We start from the raw sequence: 19,575 nt of genomic DNA on the forward strand, positions 1-19,575 counted from the left end.
CCACAGCGGGCCCAGCAGTACGTGCCAGGTTCTCCGACCGTCACCTTTGGGACCGCCATGAGCGCTCCCCAAACTCAAAGCCCGAGGCCGTAGGCCGGGGGGATACAACTTCCCTCACTCTCCCCAGCAAAGTGGAACCACCTCTCGGCAAAGGCATCTCAACCTTTACTGCCCGAGGGACAACACGATAGACACATGGGAAACAGAGCAGAGGGTGAGGGGGTAGGCTGCCCAGAAGAGCTCGTCTGCACTTCCGAGGCAAAGTGAGGCCTTTGACCTAATCACAGGGGCAAAGTGAGCAGGAACCTTTCCCTGCTCTGTCCTATACTCCGTGACACAACTTTCCCTGCATAAGGAGTTCATTCGGAAGTCCCTGGCGGTGTTTCTGATGTCCTAACCTGGCATGGTGGCTGTCGGGCAAGGAGAGAGGGCCTGAGCCTTGCAGGTGCTGGGCCTGGGAGGCAGCAGACACTGGCTCCAGCTGCAGCTCAACCAGCGCCTCGTTCTGCGTCTCGGGATTCAGCATCTCATCTATAAGCAAAGGGATGAGACTGTCCCAGGACAGGCTGCCCAACAGAAATGAGATGAGAGCCATGTAAAGAAAGCTTCCCAGTTGCCACATTTAAAAATTAAACAAACAAACAAAAAAACAAATATTAGAAACTGATTTTAAGAACAGATCTTACTTATTCTACTGTATGTAAAATACTATTATTTTGACATGTAATCAATATAGAAAGTAACAAGATAGAATACATTCCTTTTTCTAGACAAGCCTCAGCGTCTGACGTGCATTTGACCTACAGCACATGTCAGCTCAGACCAGCCTCCTCCTCAGCGCTCCTAGCATCAGTGGCTGTTGCTACTCTATTGGACAGAAACTCCAGGGGTCCCACAGTGGTCCTGGCTGAAAAACGGGAGGAAGTGTCCACACTAACCCTAAAAGGATCTCTCTGAAACAAAGGTGGATTCACTTTGAAATGTCTGTAAATCGGCGGGCTGCACCTTCCTCCACCCTTGGCTACAAGACAGCCTTCTTCCTTGCTGATCCCTTCCTGGATGTAGGGAAGCAATCCGGCACACAGCCAGGGCGGCCGGTCCTACAGGTAGGCTTACCTGCTCTCTGTGTCCAGTCCCATGAAGTCCTCCTTCTCCAACAAGGTGCAGAGGAGGGGGATCTTGTCTCCAGACTTGTTGGGGGCCCTATCCAGCCACTTGGACTTCAGAATGATGAAGAGTGACTCAGTGAAGTCCTCGATCCTCTTCTCCACCAGCCTGCAGGCCTCGTAGATTGAAGGCCACGTCGGTGCACGTCTGCTCGGCCACCTCCCCATACAGCACAAAGACAAAGAGCTGAGAGTCATTAACGAGGTGCCATACAGCTCCTCTGCACGTGGAGCTTCTCGAAGGCCTTGGCCGAGAGGCAGTCGGTAATGGTGACAAGGCCCACGACCTTGCAATGTGTCTGGAAGTTTCTCCACTCATTCTCGGGCGCATAGTGGTGCCTATAGTGGATACAGAGTGCCCACTGGGAGCCGCACGGGCTGATCTGGCTCACCAAGGAGATTCGCTTATAGATGCAAAAAAATTTTCCTCTGAGATGATCCCAACGGCTTTTACCATCACGGGGAGAATCTGTTCGTTCTCAGCGCACTGCACGTAGTCAGGGATGCTCATGTTGCAGTCCCTGCAGAGAGGTGAGAAGAGATCGATATACATACTCTTCTGTGGGCTGTGCGCCCCTCTGGGTTGCAGTGACCTCGTGTGTACCAGCCAGAAGGCAAGGGAAGCCCAAGCAAAGCCGGGGGTACAGTTTGTCCTCAGCGTCTGCACATGGCTATTGTAGCTCGGATCACATTACCCAGCTTTTGGTCTAGGCTTGCTGCGCCTGCACAGCAGTGTCATTTCTTGTTTTCTGTTTCCAAGTACCTAGCCAGACCCTGATGCAAAGTCAGTGCTCAAAACTGCTGGATAAAGAAATGAACAAAGGAACAGCTTTCCAAACCCCTTTAAGTAGAATATAGAGAAAAGAACCACAGTGGGATCTAAACATCAGGATTTCAATTCCAATTTGTTTGAACTCCTAAGCTGCAGAATAATGGGTAAGAAAACTTGCCTTGGGGAGGAGGGTACAGTTCAGTGGTAGAGCACGTGCTTACCATGTACGAGGTCCTGGGTTCAAACCCCAGTACCTCATTTTCAAAAATGAAACTAATAAACAATCATACTTACCCTCCTCAAAAAATATTTTTAATTCAAATTTCAAAAAACATCTTGCAATTGACACAACATTGTAAACTTGACTATACTTCAATTAAAAAAAAATCCTTGCCTTACAAGAATATATCTGGATTACGCAAGTTTGCAAATTAAAATGCCTAGGGTACCACCTGCATAAAAAGGGGAGACTGTAGAAATTTACTATCGCTCCTTTATGAGCTATATTACCTTTGGTGGGGGTTATATCTTCTCACTTTCTTTAAAAAAAAGAAAACTTAACCTGATTCTCATTACTGCTGAGGAATCAGATAACCCTATGAAAGCATCTGACCCACAGAGGTTACTCAATAAATGTTTGTTGAATGAATGAATAAAGAAGCAAAGTGAATGGTGCTCCCTGCTATAGACCATCATAGTGGTACTGCCTAGAAATCCCAAGCCCAAGTTCACCCAACTCTGCACTAACCATGTGGGTGACCTGGGCAGGCCTGTGTGCTTCTCTAAGTCCCAGTTTAATCGTGAATAGAAATGAAGGCAATAACACAAACTTCAAAGGGTTAGTGAGTCAGTAATGAATTGTACCCGAATTTTGCAAGATCGAACCATTAAGGAAAACTGGGCAAAGAGTTCATAGGCCCTCTCCATATTATCTCTTACAACTACATGGGAATCTACATTACATCACAAAATTAAAAGTCTAATATTTTAAAGAGGATATTGAGGTTAAATGAGCTCACTGTCTCAAATAAGGAACACACAGCACAAATAGAACAATCCCTAGACCATGAGATACACTCAGTTAAATTTCCCACTGAATCCACTGGTCCCTCCAAATTCAGAGCACGAGGATGGGTCCTCGTGGCCAGAGGCCACTGCAACTGAAGCTAACAAATCTAGTGGTCCCCACTTCCAAGAGCCCTTCTCACAAACCTAGGTCTAAGTTTGTATTTGTAATTTATTTTTCTTTTTATTAAATAGAAACCCCCAATTGCATAGCCTTCAGTTCACCAAAACCTGACCACAGAGATCATGATGGCAGCCCTCCTTTGTGAAACAATAAAATGAAAAGCCATTTCCACAAGACCTCTGTGTAAATCTACAAGGGAACTTCATCCTGGAATGAGAGGAAGAGGACTGGGGAGGAGGGGGCAATCTGGGGCACAGAGAACCAAGGGCCACCTGTCCGACGATGGACTTTAGTTTCAACACTCACCCTCCAGGAACTTCAAAATACACACAGACAGAGTGCTATGGACAAGATTTTTTTTTTCAAAGAAATCACTGACGCCCTAGCAGCTCTTGTTTCTAAAGAGACACAAATGGATTATGTGTATAATGTTTCACAAAAACCCTAAAATACTATCACCCCAACTTAACACATGAATAAACTGAGGGAGAGAAGTTTATCACATTGTGTAAGATTAGAAAGAGGCCACATCAGACACTGTATTTAAACCCAATCCCCTTCTCCACTGCTCACACTAGAAAGTGTGACATACAGCCCCTTTCCTGCCCTTTCCCTGCAATAAATCTCTGAAGAGTCTTTTCTGTGCCACCTGGAATCACAATCACATCAGTTTTCCACAAAGAACTTTGTCACTCCTTGGAGGACGTATCAAAATCTGAACAGTTGGGATGGGAGGAGAGATTTGCATTTTCTGTTTCTCAAAGGAAACATGGCTTTAAAAGAAACTGAAAAGCACTTACCTAGTCTACGGTCTCATTGTGCAGAGAAGGAAACGGACGCTGAGAAGAGATGAGGAAAGGGCCTTATTAACAAATATTGCCTGAGTGCAGCACCAAGCCAGCCCTGGGCACCACTGTGGGAAGATCTGGGAGGCCCAGGAGAATGAGTGTTAAAAAAAGGAAAGAGAAGAAGCATACAAGGCCCTGTCTCTACACCACCATACCATGAAGTTCCACCAAATTATCCAGTATTGGGTGCAGCCAAAATTTAGGTGGGCTAAAGAGGTTATAGAACCCTGGAAGTCTCAATCATAGTGGAAATTCTAACATTTACTGTGTTTTTTTCCCAGTTCAAGCATCAGCTCAGTGGGTGCTCTGTACCAGGGACTACACGAGGCCTGGAGTTCTCCCAAATACAGATCTCTGTTACCACGTGTGAAAACCACATACAGGCCCACCAGAAGTAAAACGCCCACAGATAAGATGGAATTACTGAAACTGAAAGCCGCCAAGCAGCATATATTAACTAGGAAAAACGATGCTGATAGAAATGGACTCATGGACATAGAAACAAACTGTGTTTAGCAGGCAGGAAAGGGGGGATTAACAGATACACATTAATAAATATAAAATAAATGACAAGGACCTGCTATATAGCACAGGGAACTATATTCAAGTTCTTGTAATGAGTTGTACTAAAAACAATCTAAAACTTATGTATATACATATGCATCTGTTTATAACTGAATCTCTCCTGTACACCTGAAACTAACATTGTAAGTTAACTACACTTCAATAAAAAATAATTAGAAAAATAAAAGCAAGTCATTAAAAAAATAAAAGAACACTGTAATCCCCTTAGCTGTAGGTGGTGGAGAATTCTGGTGGCAAACACCAAGTCCACTGGATCACTCCAGCACTGACTGTCACCCTTTCTGACCATCAGAGTGTCACTTGGCTTCACTGAGGTTACTTTTCTCTTCTGTGAAAAGCTACAGTTGCAACTAAGAATGTATAGAATCTCATCATTCACAAGCCCAACAATTTGTGAGGACTTCCCATGGGCCAGGCTCTGGACAGATGAAAATTTAGGGTCTCAGATATATTCATCGGTAGAAGAAGTTTATGCCATAAAGACATTAATTATTCCTGTTTTTATAGACAGATTCAATGTAATTCTTATTAGAATTCCTACCAGATTTTTCATGGAATGTAACGAGTTAATTTATGGTCAGGAACAGCCAAGAAACTTCTTTAGAAACACCACTGGGGAAGGGTGGATAGGTCATTGATTTCCACTGTTCTTTCTGAAGTGATAAAAAACGTTCTGGAATAATAATGGTTGCAGCACTGTGAATATGCTAAAAGCTGCTGAATTGTACCATTTAAATGGATGGACTTCATGGTGTGTGAACAAAATCACAATAAAGCTGTTATATGAAAAAAAATATTTCTTGACAATTATTTTCCCCTCTATACAACTAGTCTGCTGCACAATTTAAGAAAAACAAAAAGCCAAAACAAACCAAACTGTGCCAGGAGCTCTTTAGGACTGCAATGTCCCTGGGACTCCAACGCCTCTGGTGGTGCTGTTCCTGTTAACACACACTAGCTGGGCTGGACTAGTTAGGGACTGTAACTATCTTTCTAAAATCTACGGTCACACGTTTCACCCTTGGAGAGGGAAGCCTGGAGGATGTCACAGCCTCATGCCTTCAGCTCATTTTTAGCTGAGCCAAGCCCTGCTTTCACCACTATAATCCCTCGCACTATAAAAACACGTGACATCATCAAGCACCGCCATCATAACACCTGAAATTGTTCAAGGAAATTACCTGGGGCAGAAACACTGAGGGAGGAGACGGAAGCTCCCTTAGCACTGACGCTCCCTTTTGCCAACTCCACCAGGAGAGGCTGGTATTTACAACCTGAGGCTCTCAGCCCAGGGAGCAGCGCCCACGCCACTGACCTTGTCCGCAGGGAGCGGGAAAGGGAGAGGAGGGCAGCCCCGGGGTCGTGGGGCAGGGAGAGCTGGGTGGGGGACGCGTCCGGCAGCCCGGCTCGGAGGCCAGCCCCAGCCGCCCGCCCCCGTCCGGGTCCGCAGACCCCGCCCGCGCGGGACACAGCCCGCACAGGTGTGGGGACGGGTCGGCGGCCGAGGAGAGGAAGCCCGGGAGGAGAGTTCTCGCAGGCGGAAGAGGGGAAGGGGACGCCAGCCGCGGAATGAGGGGAGCCCGGCTGGGGCGAGAGGCGGCAGGTGCACACCTGGCCCTGGACAGGTGTGACCGAGGCGCTGGGGCAGAGGGGCCTGGCCCGAGCAATTCAGCTGAACACACGTTGATTCGCGCCCTCGCGGGCTCTGACACGCGGACCACCCTCCCCCAGCAGACTGAACATTTCCCGGGAGCCCCTACCTTGCACTTCCACAGCCGGAGGTCCCGGCCCCGGGCAGAAGCCAAAGGCCTAACGGGCCACAGAACTGAGGAGCCTTTGGGGCCGATCCCCGGCTCTGAGCTGGAGCTTCCAACCCGCGGTCCAGCTGGCACCGACTACGCATGCACAGTCGTGCCAGCGACCCTCTGGTTTCTGCGAGAGAAGCTGGGGAAGTGAGGGAGGGAGAAAATGGGAGGGGGAAGGGAGGAGGGGAAAAGTGGAGGGAGATAGATGGGCAGGAGGTGCAGAGAGAACGGAGGGATCTGGAGAGGGGAGGGGAGTAGCAGAGATGGAGAGAATAAGCTTTACCTCCGGCGGCACCCCAAAACAGGCAGCAGTCCTGCCTCTGCACCCTTCTCTAACACTTCAAGGCCCGCAGCTCAAATTTTATCTCCCTGGTCCAGCCCTTCAGTCGAGGCCTCTGCAGAACCCCTATGGGATCACGTCCGTTGCCCCCACGCGGAAAAGTGTTTCCTGTTGCTCTGGGAACCAAGCACCCGAGGGTGTTGTCGCTCAGAACTACCTTGGGAAGAGTACATATTCCCCTTTTACACGCTGGGAAACAGGCAGGCAAGATCTCTGCCTTAGCTCCACTATCCCAGGTTTTGAGCTGGTGGGGAGCGGGAGGTATAAAATCAGAGCCCCAGAGGGAGCATACTGCCTGAGTGTTGGTGCATAGTCCCCATCCCGCCTGATTAAACCACACCCCACCCTAGGGGAACCATCAAGGGCTCACAGTAGGTCCCTGGATGTGGGAGAGCTGTCCTCATTTCCAGTGCCCAGCTTGCTGGGTAGATAGGAGTGTTACTGAGTCCAAATTCATTCTCCTCAGTGCAGGACAGGCCAGTAAGTTGGGAGACCAGGTGTTGGGGCATGGAACACCAAGTTTCTCTAGACCTTGATGGCAAAGTAATGTCCTGGAAAACCATCTCCCCAAGTCAGAATTCAGGCTCCTTTCCTACGTGCTTGGTTGTAGCAAATTCTTGGTGTAGGAATTCTTTTTTGTTAAAATCCTTTGTTCTTGCAGCTATCCGCCTGAGTCAAATCTCTGTAAACCTCCAGCAAAACAAACGTTATTTTCTATTCTGCAACTTGTTATCTTTTTATGAATGAAAAAGTGTTAAATATACTTAAAGGTCAGAGCCTTCAGAATAGGCTCTCCTGTATATTTCAGGCTCTAGGCAACATTGTTTCACAAGCAAGATGAAGCCTAGGAGACAGAGTACAGGGTTAAAGTCAAAGGAAAAGTTCTAGTATGGAGTCAGATTTGTTCTTTTCTATTACCCGGGCAGAAGGCACTTGAGGATTTAAACCCCTATAAGTTAAAAATAAGTAAACGTTTAAAGGAATTTGCATACATAGGTGGGACTATGCAAAGCATATCTGGAAAAGCACAAAAAGGATAGTAAACAGTGGCATCTCCAGGGAGGGCTGAAAGAACAGAGGATGAGGGAAAACTTCTTTCACTTGTTTGACTTTAAACCTGTGCCCTTTTTCCTAGGTTTAGTCTTGTTCGTTCTGCACCTTTTGTAAAACAATGTTGCCTAAAGCCTGAAATATACAGGAGACCCTATCCTCAAGGCTCTGACTTTAAAGGAAATTAACACTTTTCCATTCGTATAAAGATAACAAGTTACAAAATAGAAATAACATTTGTTTGTTGGAGGTTTACACGGATCTGACCCAGGTGAAGAGCTGCAAGAACAAAAGATTCTAACAACAAAGAATTCATAAACGAAGTTTGCAACAACCAAGCATTCCTGCTTCCCCTTTTTAATATAAAAAGATCCTGAATTCTGACTTTGGGAGATGGTTTTCCAGGACATTTGACTTCCATCTTCTCATCTGGCTTTCCAAATTATAGTTGCTATTTCTTGCCGCAAAACCTGCTCTCCCGATTTACTGGCCTGTAATGCACAAGCAGAACAAGTATGGACTTGGAAAGACAAACATACATTGAAAGTACCCATTTGGTATTTTAAATGACCTGCTTCCACTCGTCTTCCTGACGTTTTCTTCTCTTGACAACTCCTGCTATATGTATGAAAACCCTGCCATGTGGACACATTTACATCTCTAGCCACTACCCTTCCAGGTAAGAACTGATGCCAAGAAGTCAATGGAAGTTGCTAGAATGTATTACCTGGCCAGAAAAGAGCAGAAGTGGGTTCTGGCTGATGTTCAGGAGCAGGCTGGGACACCTGACAAGATGTCATATGTACGGATAGACAGCTGAGCACCAAAGGAGAAGCTTCTAAGCCTCCATAAGGGACTTGTTGGATAGGAAGGAAAAGTCCCAGCCTATAGCTCTGATCCCACCACAAGCTTCCTGGGCGAGGCTGCACAAGCTACTTAAATTCTCTAGGCCCGTGCTGCCCACCATGGGAGCCACCAGCCACATTCAGGATTATGAAGTTATTCTGTAGCCAGACAGAATTATAAATACACATTTTATTGCAAAAGTTCAGCAAGTATAATATTTAAAAACATTATTGGTTATCTTGCCCTAACGAGTTATTTTTGTATGTCTAGCTTTCTGTGGTTTGCAAAGCCTGCGACTAATGTTTCCCTTACAGTGAGGTATTTTGAAATTATAAGTTACTGGACACAGTACCCTCATATCACACTTGAAAAAAATTGATCCACATAAGCAATGTGATCTGACTTAGTAGTTATGAGCAGGGGCTCTGGGGTCAGCCTGCCTGAGTATAAATTCTCACTCTGCCTCCAGGGGGTTCTGTGTGAATCTTGGAAAAATTATTGTTGTTGTTGTTGTTGTTGTTGTTATTTGTGCCTCTTTTTCCTTCCCTTTTAAATAGCGAGAAATATGTAGACTCTATCTCGTACCGCGTTGCCAGGATTAAATGGGTAAACGTCTGTGCTGCCCACTTCCCTGGGTTTCAGCATTCTCCAGGCAATCAGTGCCAAACTCAGAGGCATTCTCCCCTGTCTTCGTCAGTCTGGGATGCTGTAACAAATTACCGTGGGTCGGGTGGCTTAAACAACCAGCATGTTCCTTAAGTTTTGGAGGCTGAGGTCAATGTATCTGGGAGAGAATAGCCTTCATGGCTCGAAGATGGCTGTCTTCCCTCTATCTTCATGGGCCAGAGAGCAGAGAGAAGCAAGCAATCTGGGACCCTTTATAACGGCACTAATCCCATTCATGAGGGCTCTACTCTCATGATTTCACTTTATCCTAGTAATCACCTCCCAAAGGCCCCGCCTCCCATACCATCACCCTGGGAGATGGGGTTTTGACATATGGATTTTGAGGGGATGCATTCAGCCCACACATCGGCTAACTCTCCCCAACATGCAGTCATCAAACCTGTAGCTAATATCAAAGTAATGTTTATATCCCTCTGCACATTTCCATTCCTGCATCCACTAACACTGAAGCCCTGTTATTTTATTCCTTATTTTTCTGGTAGAGATTTAATTGATTCCTCTAATCCAATGCTCTCCTCACTCCAAACAGTCATCTTAACAGCCCTGCCAGGTAGGTCTTCCTTAAGACACCTTCCCACTGCACCTGGTTGTTTTTCAGTATAAATGTCAGAATCCTCTCCACACCCCAGCCTAGACCTTTAATCCCTTGCACTACCGCCCACTATGTTATTTTTCTATTACCACTGTAACAAATTTCCATAAGCTTAACAACTTAAACCAGCACAGATTTATCGCCTTATGGCTGTGGAGGTCAGAGATCCAACACAGTTCTCATTGAGCTAAATTCAACTTAACAGCAGGGTTCCTTCCTTCTAGAGGATCTAGAAGAGAATGTTTCCTTGTTTTTGGTTTTTTTTCTAGCTTCCAGAGGTTACCCAACTTCCTTAGCTTGTGCCCCACGACTTCCTCCAATTTCATGGCCAGCAGCCTTTCTGAACACTGCTCCATGGCTACACCTCCCTCTGAGTTTAAATTCAGCTGGGCTATGTCCTCCATTTTAAGGACCCCTGTGATTACATTGGGCCCACCTGGACAATCCAGGCTACTCACCCTATTGTCTCATCTCAGGATCCCCTTCTCCCCTCCCATTCAGGCATTATGTATGTGGCTGTGACATTCACCTTGTGTGACATTTCCTCTCATGAGCAATTTAAGGTTCAAGGCACTTATGAATGACTTTTTGTTTTTCTTTCTTAGTATTTCTACATTCAGTATGTGTGGTGAGATTATATGAATCCTTTTTATTTGTGGCCCTCCACTAATCTTTAATAATGTATCACGGGTTTAAAAGGCTAATAGACAATTTAGAAGACAGAAATCCTCTAAGATTTTTCTCCTAATATAATCTGTCATCCCTTTTACCATGTACAGAAACATGTCACAGTTGGCTAACCTGTGGCGGGGGAGGGACATGATTCTGCCAACACACTCCCCTCATTCTCACCAATTTGATGATCGGCTAACCAAGGATCTATGCTCCCCACTTCGCTCACTCCCTCCTTTCCACTGACTATTCTGTTCCCACTGCTACCTTCATTCACCACATTAGGATTTCATGACCAAATTCTTCTCTAAATAAAGTGGATTTCTTGCATCTAATGTCTGATAACTGTTCTTATTGTATATTCACACACTGACCTACAAATAACTCCACCGATCTCTTTATTTTCCTAGAATCGTCCAGAGGAATCAGTTCCATGATGATGATGATGATGATACTGACAGTGATGACAAGGGCCTCTCAAGGATTCTGATAAAGAGGGAATCAATAAAGAGAGGGAATCATTAAAAAAATTGCCCCAGAAACAGGCTTAAAAGTAAATAACTGCTAAAGTGTTTAATGAAATTGACTAATATTTAACTATTTTTAAAACTTTGTAACACTGAATTTAAAATTTTAATGGGAATTTTCATTCACCCCTAACCAAGATTCAACTCCAGGACCAAAATCTAAGGAATTCTATCTTCTAACAAATTGTCCACTAGCCTTTTAAACACGTGATCCTTTAAAAGGGGTAATTGCTGGGCTGAAAATAAGCAGGATTCATATAATCTCACCAGACACAGTGAATGTGGAAAGACCAAGGAAGAAAAACAAAAAGCCATTCATAATGTCTTGAAACTTACGTTGCACAGAGGAGAAAATTTTAGCCAAGTTGTGTGTCACATCAACATGACGCCTGAGTGGGATGGGGAAGCTGATCTGCCTCATCAGACATTTATGCTGATTTGTTAGATGCCAACACAGTTTCCTCATTGGATTTGCTTCTAATAATTATGGAAGAGTTTAGGCTCTACCAAAAGCAGACTAAACATTTTTCCCTGCCGCCAAATCTCTGGACTGAATGTCCCCACAAGAAGGACATGATTATGTTTCATAGGGAAGTCTTCTTGAGAAGCAACAGGCTTTTCAAGGGCAGAACTGCATGTCCCCCCATGGAGGGCTGGAGGAGGGCTAGATGGGACACTAGAAAAACAGCAGGAGTGAGTTCAGATACTGCTGCTCAGGTCGCCAAAGTCAGCAGTGCTATCTCTAAGGATATGTCATTCTCCCAAAATTTCCATGAGTGAAGGAGCCTGTGAACACTAAGGAGGTTTTTAAGACACAGCAGCACATAATTTACATCACAACTCAATTACAGTATGTTTTGATATTTGGAAAATAAGTAGCCATTGCTCTTTGAAACTGCAGCAGTAACAATAGAAATAAAAAAGACTGAGACGTCTTGGAGACAATAATCAATAAACAATTCTAAATCTGCAGGATTTCTTGACAATATGCAAGCAATGAGCTAGATGTGTGCTGCAGATACCTCTTACTGCAGGGCTCACTGCTGCAAAGCATAGAATTAGTTTTCTCAGCAAATATAGGGAACCAAGTCAAGATTCCTAATTTTGAGAGATTTACCATATGGCTGGAAAGATCAGACAAGTACATACAGCCAAATATGAATAAATGTAATCAAATAATATGAAATGTGAATGGAGCCAGAAAAAAGACAAATTCCTTTCACCTGGGAACTAGAGAGACTTCTGAAAATGCGGCTTTGGAGATGGCCAAAGACATGGGTGGAATTTTGGTAGAACAGGATGTAAGGAAATTAGAAACTGATTGTAAAATTCATATAAAAATGCAAAGGATCCCAAATATCCAAAACAACTTTGAACAAGAAAAACAAAGTTGGAAGACTTACACTATCTAATTTTCAGACTTTTTTTATAAAGCTACAGTAATCAGAATGTATGCTGTTGGTGTAAAACAGGAAAATAGAATAATGGAACAGAATAGAAAGTTCAGAACTAAACAAACACTTATATAGACAATTGATTCTCAAAAAGGATGCAGTGGAGAAAAGGATCTTTTCAACAAGTAGTGCTGGAATTATTAGACAGTGATACGCAAAAAAAAAATGAACTTTGATCCACACCTCACAAAATATACAAAAATTAACTCAAAGTGGATCATAGATTTTAATAAGAAATCTAAAACTATAAAACAGCTAGTAGAAAAAGCATAGGCTTAAGCTTTATGGCCTTGGGTTTGGCAAATATTTCTTTGCTATGACACCAAAAGTATCATCTATTTTAAAAAGTAACTGATAGAGTGAACTTTACAGAAATGAAGACTCTTCAAAGCTCTTCTAAACACTGCTAAGCAAATGAAAAGACAAGCTATAGACAGAACCTATTTGCAGATCATATGTCTGGTAAAGGTCTCTCTTTGTGTCTGATCCAGAATAAAAACATTTCAAAACACAATAATAATGCAAACACCTGAATGAATGAATGAGGCCAGAAAACACACTTCAATAAAGATATCTATATGGATAATAAGCATATGAAAAGATGCTGATTAAAGATGCCATTAGTCATTATAGAAATGCTTTTAAAAATCACAGTGAGATACTAGTTCACATATATACTAGAATGTATACGATTAGAAAGATCGACCTTACAAAGTGCTGGCAAGGAAGTAGAGCAACCAGAACTGATACATACCACGAGGAATTTACAATAGCGCAACCATTTTGGAAAACTGTTTAACAGTTTCTTTAAAAAAGGTAAACACCTATCTACCATATAACCCAGATATTTCTCATCTGATGCTTTAGAAAATAAAAGTGTATGTCCATAAAAAGACTTGTAACCAAATATTCACTGCAATATTATTTATAATAGCTCAAGTTGGAAATAACCCACGCATCCATCAAGAAGTAAATGGAGAAACAAAGGATGGTCTAACCAAACACTGTTCGCAATAAACTATTCAGGAAAAACTCAGCATTAAGCAATACTCTGCTATGAGAAAAATAAGCTATTAATACAGCAACACAGATGACTCTCAAAATAATTACACTGAATGAAAGAAGTTAGACAACATAGAGTAGATACTGCATGAATCCATTCATACAACGATCTTGAGAATGCAAACCAGTATGTTGTGATAGAAAGCAGATCAATGGTTTCCAGGGGAATAGACGGGGAGGGAGGGAGGGACAACAAAATGCAGGAGAAGAGTTTTGTGGGTGATGGGTATGTTCACTGTCTTGAATGTGGTCATGGTTCCTTGGGGATATACTTATGTCAAAACGCATTAAGTTGTACACTTTAAATCTGTGAAAATTATTTTGCCAAGTATACCTCAAAGCTGTGTTAAGAAAAAAGGCACTTTTGTCGACGCAACTCAGGGCCTTATTGGAGTGAGATGATCAGTCTCTCACCCTGTCTGCCTAACGGGAAGGTAGAAAACCTCTTAAGGAAGATAAGATATGGATTTTTCATTTGCAGTGTCTGCCATGTAATAAAGAATTTCTAGACATGCAACATGTCAAGACTATATGATGGATAAAATGAGAATAAGAAATATTAGACAAAGGATGCAAACCCCCAGGTGATGTAGGCATCAGAGTTACCAATAAAGGCTATAAAACCCTTTTAATATAATCAAGAAAATAAGGAAATGATGGGAGAACAGATAACAGGGTCAACACTTTCACCAGAGAAATATATTGGAATGTATTTTTAAGAAAAATCAAACAGATACTCTAGAACTGAAGCTTTCAGCTCTGGAAACAGGTAAACAGAGCTAATTAGGATCCCTTTTAAGTAAAACTTTCAGTAATGCCGGATAAAATACAACAACAAAAGTAACACAGAGATAACTATGGAGAGAGAAGTTCCCAGGTGACAATAAAAAGAGGACACTTAACGCAAAAATGGTAATCTTGTGAGCTGATGCCACAGCACCCTGGAGGGAAGGGGTTTTCATCTGCACATAAATAGGGATACAATGTCCATTAAGAAAAAGGGTCCATACCAGATGTAGAAGTCTTCCTTTATAGAAACCTCTGCATAAGACGTATTGGACGACTTGATTCTTCACTGAAAGGAAGACTCAAAGTTCTCCACCTGTGCACGCAGGAAAGGGGTGAAACAGCCGGTTCTCTAGGGAAAAACAAAATCTCCCTTAAAAAAATATAATCTCCACGCCCCTGCTTTATTCGAATGTGGAATCCATATTGATACTCCACTTAAGATTCCGGAATTCCCAAACTGAAAAATATAATTCAACGTTGATCATATCACCTGGAGCCTTAGGATAAGCAACACAAAATTGTTCTCTAGGGAAACTTTATAAACCAGGATGTAAGGGACAATCATAGGAAAAAAATTGTACTCACTATAGAGAAACTCCCACAACTCTACACACACACAGACACACAACTATAAACAGAAGAAAATAAATGCCACAGGGAAGAAAGAGCTCACCGTAAAACACAGGATGATTAATATTCCAGAGCCTAAAATTATGAAACAATCTAAGAGAGAGCATAAAATAAGTATGACTGAATCATTAAAAGATAAAATGAATCTTATGTAACATAATGAACAATCAGGACATCATGTAAAAGAAAGCAGATCAATTTTTTTATAGAGCTAAACAGAACTTATGGAAACAAAATACAGATATCATTTGGTATATAAAATTCAACGTATGGGTTAAGTAACATTTTAATCTTCAATATCTAGGGTGTTCATTAAAATTCAACAGTAATCTCTAAAGTAATTGTTTAAAAAGAGAATAAAAATAAAGAAGTCAAAATGAAGAATGCAAAATACGCCGGTCACTATTCTAAGTTCTCCATCCATTTTATCACTTAATGCTCACAGTCTTTGAGGTGGATAGTACCACTTTTTGTATATGAAGAAAGTGAGTCTCAAAGGGATTACGTATCCTGGTTACATGGTTAGCAAGGGAGGGAACCAAGCCCGGATAGGCTGCCTCTACACGCCATGCTCTTAACCATGACCGCAAGGGATATAACCGGCAGGAGAAAAGCAGCGCAAAGCAAATAGAAATCACAAAACAAGAGGCCAGAAATACAACATCATCACTAATCACACTGTATTTAGATGAAATAATGAGTTAAAAGATTTACAGATTTCATTTGTTTACCTGAGACAAAGCAGAATTAAAACTTAAAACTGGTTGAAAGCTTAGAAGAATACCAGAAAGAAGTCAAAAGTTAGAGCCAGAAAAAGAGACACCTGAGAAATACTAATCAATGGAAAGGGAATCACTCAAGACTCCCACAGGTTCATAGGTACCTGAAACCCCCCTTGGCCTGACACTTACCAGCTCTGTGCCTGAGCAAAACACTCAATCCCCCGGAATCTTCGTTCACTCACCTGTGAATGTAAGGAACGATCCCTCCTTCCATCCGGCCAATTTGTATTGACTGCTGTGCCACGGGTACTGGTCAAGCCACCTGAGGTCCGTCAGTGAACAAATAAGGATCCTTGTCCCTGTAGGACTGAGGAAGAGCAGAACATAAACTACAGTCGTGACAGTCATGTGAAATATATGGTATTCTAGAAGGTGATAGAAATAATATGATCAGGGAGAGGGGGTTTCTGGGGCAGAGACAAGGGGAAGGCAGTCTCCAGTTTAAAATGAGATGGCCAGAGCAGGCCTCACTGAGGACCTTGAGAAGGGGGCGCTAGTTGCTGAGCTTCCTCTGACACAGCACCGCACACTGGGTGATGGGAACTACAGAGGCTCACTGTCTCACAGCCCTGGGGGCGGGGAGTCTGCAGGCAGGGTGTCAGCAGGGCTGGTTCCTCCTGAGGGCTGGGAGGGAGAGGCTGGTCCAGGCCTCTCTCCTTGGCTTGGAGACGACCGTCTTCTCTCCACATTTCATCACGTCATCTCCCATGTACACGTATCTCTGTGTCCACATTGCCCCTTTTTATCAGGACACAAGTCATACTGGATTAAGGCCCACCCTAATGACCTCTTCTTAACCAATGACCTCTGCAACAACCCTATTACCAAATGGGGTCATGTTCTGTAGTCCTGGCGGTTAGGACTTCAGCATATGAGTTTGACAGAGACCGGCCAGGGCAACAGGCCTGTGGGTGCAAGTCTGATGTCCCCAAGGGCCAGCAGGGAGGCCCGTGTTGCTGGAGCAGAGTGAGCCAGGGAGAAAACCGGAGATGAGCTCAGCTTGGGGAGGGGGAGGAAACCTGTAAGGTCACCATAAGGACTCTCGCTTCTTCACTGTGTGAAATGAGAAGCCATTGCAGGATTTTGAGCAGAGAAGATCACACCCAGGGTCTCACTCATGCCTGACTTAGGCGATGAGGATGAAAATATTTAGGCTTTTGAGCTGATAATACTTAGACTACATGTTGGACTTTGAGTTGATGGTGTAGTAAATGAGACTCTGGAGGGTGTTGGGATGAGGTGGATGCATTTTGCATGTGGGATGGACAAGAACCAGTGGAGCCAAAGGGAAGAACTTTGTAGAATAATGGCCCCCAATATGTCCATGGTCTGATCCCTAGAACCTGGGAATATGTCACTGTGCATGGCAAAAGGGACTCTGCAGGTGTGACTGTCAAGGACCTTGGGATGGCAGATCACTGTGGGAAAGCAAACGTCATCACGGAGGTCCTTAGAGGAGAGAGGCAGATTGGTCAGAGACAGAGATGTGAAGTGGCAGCAGAAGTCACAGTGACACAGGGCCCTGGGCCAAGGAGTATGAGCACCTATGCAAGCTGGGAAAGGTAGGAAGATGAATCCCTCCGAAGAGCCTCGGTGTGGAACGTAGCCTTGGCCACACATTGGTTTTAGTCCACTGACATTGACTTTGCACTTCTGCACCCTAGAACAGTGAGAAGATGAATGTGTATTGCTTTAAACCACTGAGTCTGTGGTCCTTTGTTACAACAGCAATAGGAAAGGAACTCAGGAACCAACATGAACATGAACCACTGGCTGCCTGCTGTGCTGGCAGGAAGTCCTTATTCTCTGATCCTGGGGGAGTCTCCTGTCTTCTGGCAGCATCCACAAACTACCTCATGCTAACTTGACAGCTTGCAGGTGGTCAAATCATAACCCTGCACAGTTCTTGATATTTAGTTAATAAAAAAGATGGTGTCATCATGGGTATTTTTCCATTTTTAAATACACTTCAGTCTTCTAATTGAGAGACCATGTAAATAGTTTTTAATCTTAATAATAAATAACTGTGGTTTTATTTGGTTACTTAAATTATGAATAATAATATTCACATTAGTAAAAGTTATTAAAATCAACATTCTTCAATGAAAATATCAAGTTTCTTTTTGCATGAACATGTATTAACTACAAGAAATGTTCCATGCTTTGTTCTACGAATTAGTGTTAGGGTCTTAAAGAATAATACTTTCCTCAAAAGATATTATAGCGAGGGGATTCCTTTTGGTGGAACAGTTCCTACATAAAATCTGGTGCATGGCTCAGGCCACAGGGAAACTAGAAATGATAGAAATCAGGAGGCATTATAAACACAGAACAATTTTTAAAGGAATTAAAAAACTGGATGTGTGAAAACAAAGAATCAGAGAATATTCTGGTGAAATAAAAGTATTTTTCAGCTTAAGCAAGACACTGGGTGAATAAATCTAAAATGAAAAAACCACCCAGAGATTAGCAGCGAGTCATGCATGCAGTGTGACTGATCAAAACCAAGTTGTTTCCAAACCAGTGTTCAGGCTTGCTGCCTTCATGAATCAAGTCTGTGTGGCACCAGGCCACCTTGAATACATGTTGATGAGGTATTTATAAACCCTTCAACATCCCAGCTCCAAGCCCACACACACGAGCCAGACGACCATCACCTACACATCTGCAAAACACACAGCATGGTGAATAGCACTTTTCTTGCTCAGTAGCCGGTGGCAGGGTAGTGTGAGCAGACAGATATACAGGGACACAGGGACACAGAGGCACCTCCCCTCACTCAGCTGAAAAACTTCCGTGCATTCCTGGGGACAGGATTGTCATAAAGTGCACCATGCATTGATCCTCCTCCTAGGAAAGAAACGAAAGTGTTGTCCTCAGGTTTGAGCAAGGGTGGCCAGGGGATCTCAGAAGAGCTGTTTCAGCACAACCAATGGAAATGTCGGCCACCGTGACCACGAGAGACAAGTCCCCTTCCATCCCGGTAGGCACTTGGGCTCCTGATAAAACTGGGCTCAGTAAAGGGTTGAGTAGAAGGCACAGACCTGAGGGGTGCCCCAGCAAGAGACAGGAGGTAGGGCCTGGTTTATGCTGCCATCAGGAATTTTCAAAACAGCAGAGCTGAGATGGATCATCTACCCCAGACTCCTAGCCTTAAGGTTAAAAGGGTGGCAGCCCTGACAGGCAAAGCAACATGCTAAAGGCAGAGCGTGGTAGTGACAGTGCCAGATGAAACGCACCGTGCCAACCCCATTCAAGGCCACTGACACTGAGGATGGGGCCAGGTTTCCAAGTAGGAGAATGAAACAGTGTAAATACTTTGTTCCCCCCAAAACCCCAAATTTTTTTTTAAAGGCACAAAAACTCACCTTAACTAGCTCTCTTCTGAGGGGGCTCTCTTCTGTCTCTGTCTTTCTGTCTGTCTCCACTTCCCTCTCTCAGACACAAACACATACAATTTTGTGAAAGGGCAATTCCTGCCATACAAAGACAGACTTCACATCTTCAGAAAGACACTTGACAAAGCACGTTTCTCAATTCAAGTCTTTGTGTGAGGTCTGAGCAAATGGCTTATTTTCTAGAACAATCGGTGGTTCCAAAATCAGGAGATCATCTTCCCCAACGGAAGAGTTCTGGTCTGTATTGATGAAGTTGGGGATGTCACATTTCATGAGCCTGTTCAGCTCCTCCTCTGGCCACCTGCTGCATCTGAAGGCTTCCTGGAGCCGAATATCACTGTCAAGGGCAATGGTTGAGATACCAGCTTTGGCCTTGTCCAA

General features: G+C 43.7%; 1 long non-coding RNA gene across 2 annotated transcripts; it reads right to left on the reverse strand.

Annotated features, from left to right (window-relative positions):
• Positions 1 to 1,419: 1,419 nt before the first annotated feature.
• Positions 1,420 to 19,420, reverse strand: LOC140693116 (uncharacterized). Of its 2 annotated transcripts, XR_012068787.1 has the most exons (6): positions 19,165 to 19,420; positions 18,458 to 18,646; positions 15,979 to 16,103; positions 14,606 to 14,733; positions 10,927 to 11,038; positions 9,117 to 9,307 (listed from the first exon to the last, which is right to left on the reverse strand). It is a non-coding gene; the product is annotated as an uncharacterized lncRNA (long non-coding RNA). The 2 variants fall into 2 exon arrangements; XR_012068788.1 differs by lacking the exons at positions 9,117 to 9,307; positions 10,927 to 11,038 and adding an exon at positions 1,420 to 1,687.
• Positions 19,421 to 19,575: the final 155 nt, after the last annotated feature.

This window comes from Vicugna pacos, unplaced genomic scaffold, assembly GCF_048564905.1.
Source record: "Vicugna pacos unplaced genomic scaffold, VicPac4 scaffold_19, whole genome shotgun sequence".
Lineage (NCBI taxonomy): Eukaryota > Metazoa > Chordata > Mammalia > Artiodactyla > Camelidae > Vicugna > Vicugna pacos.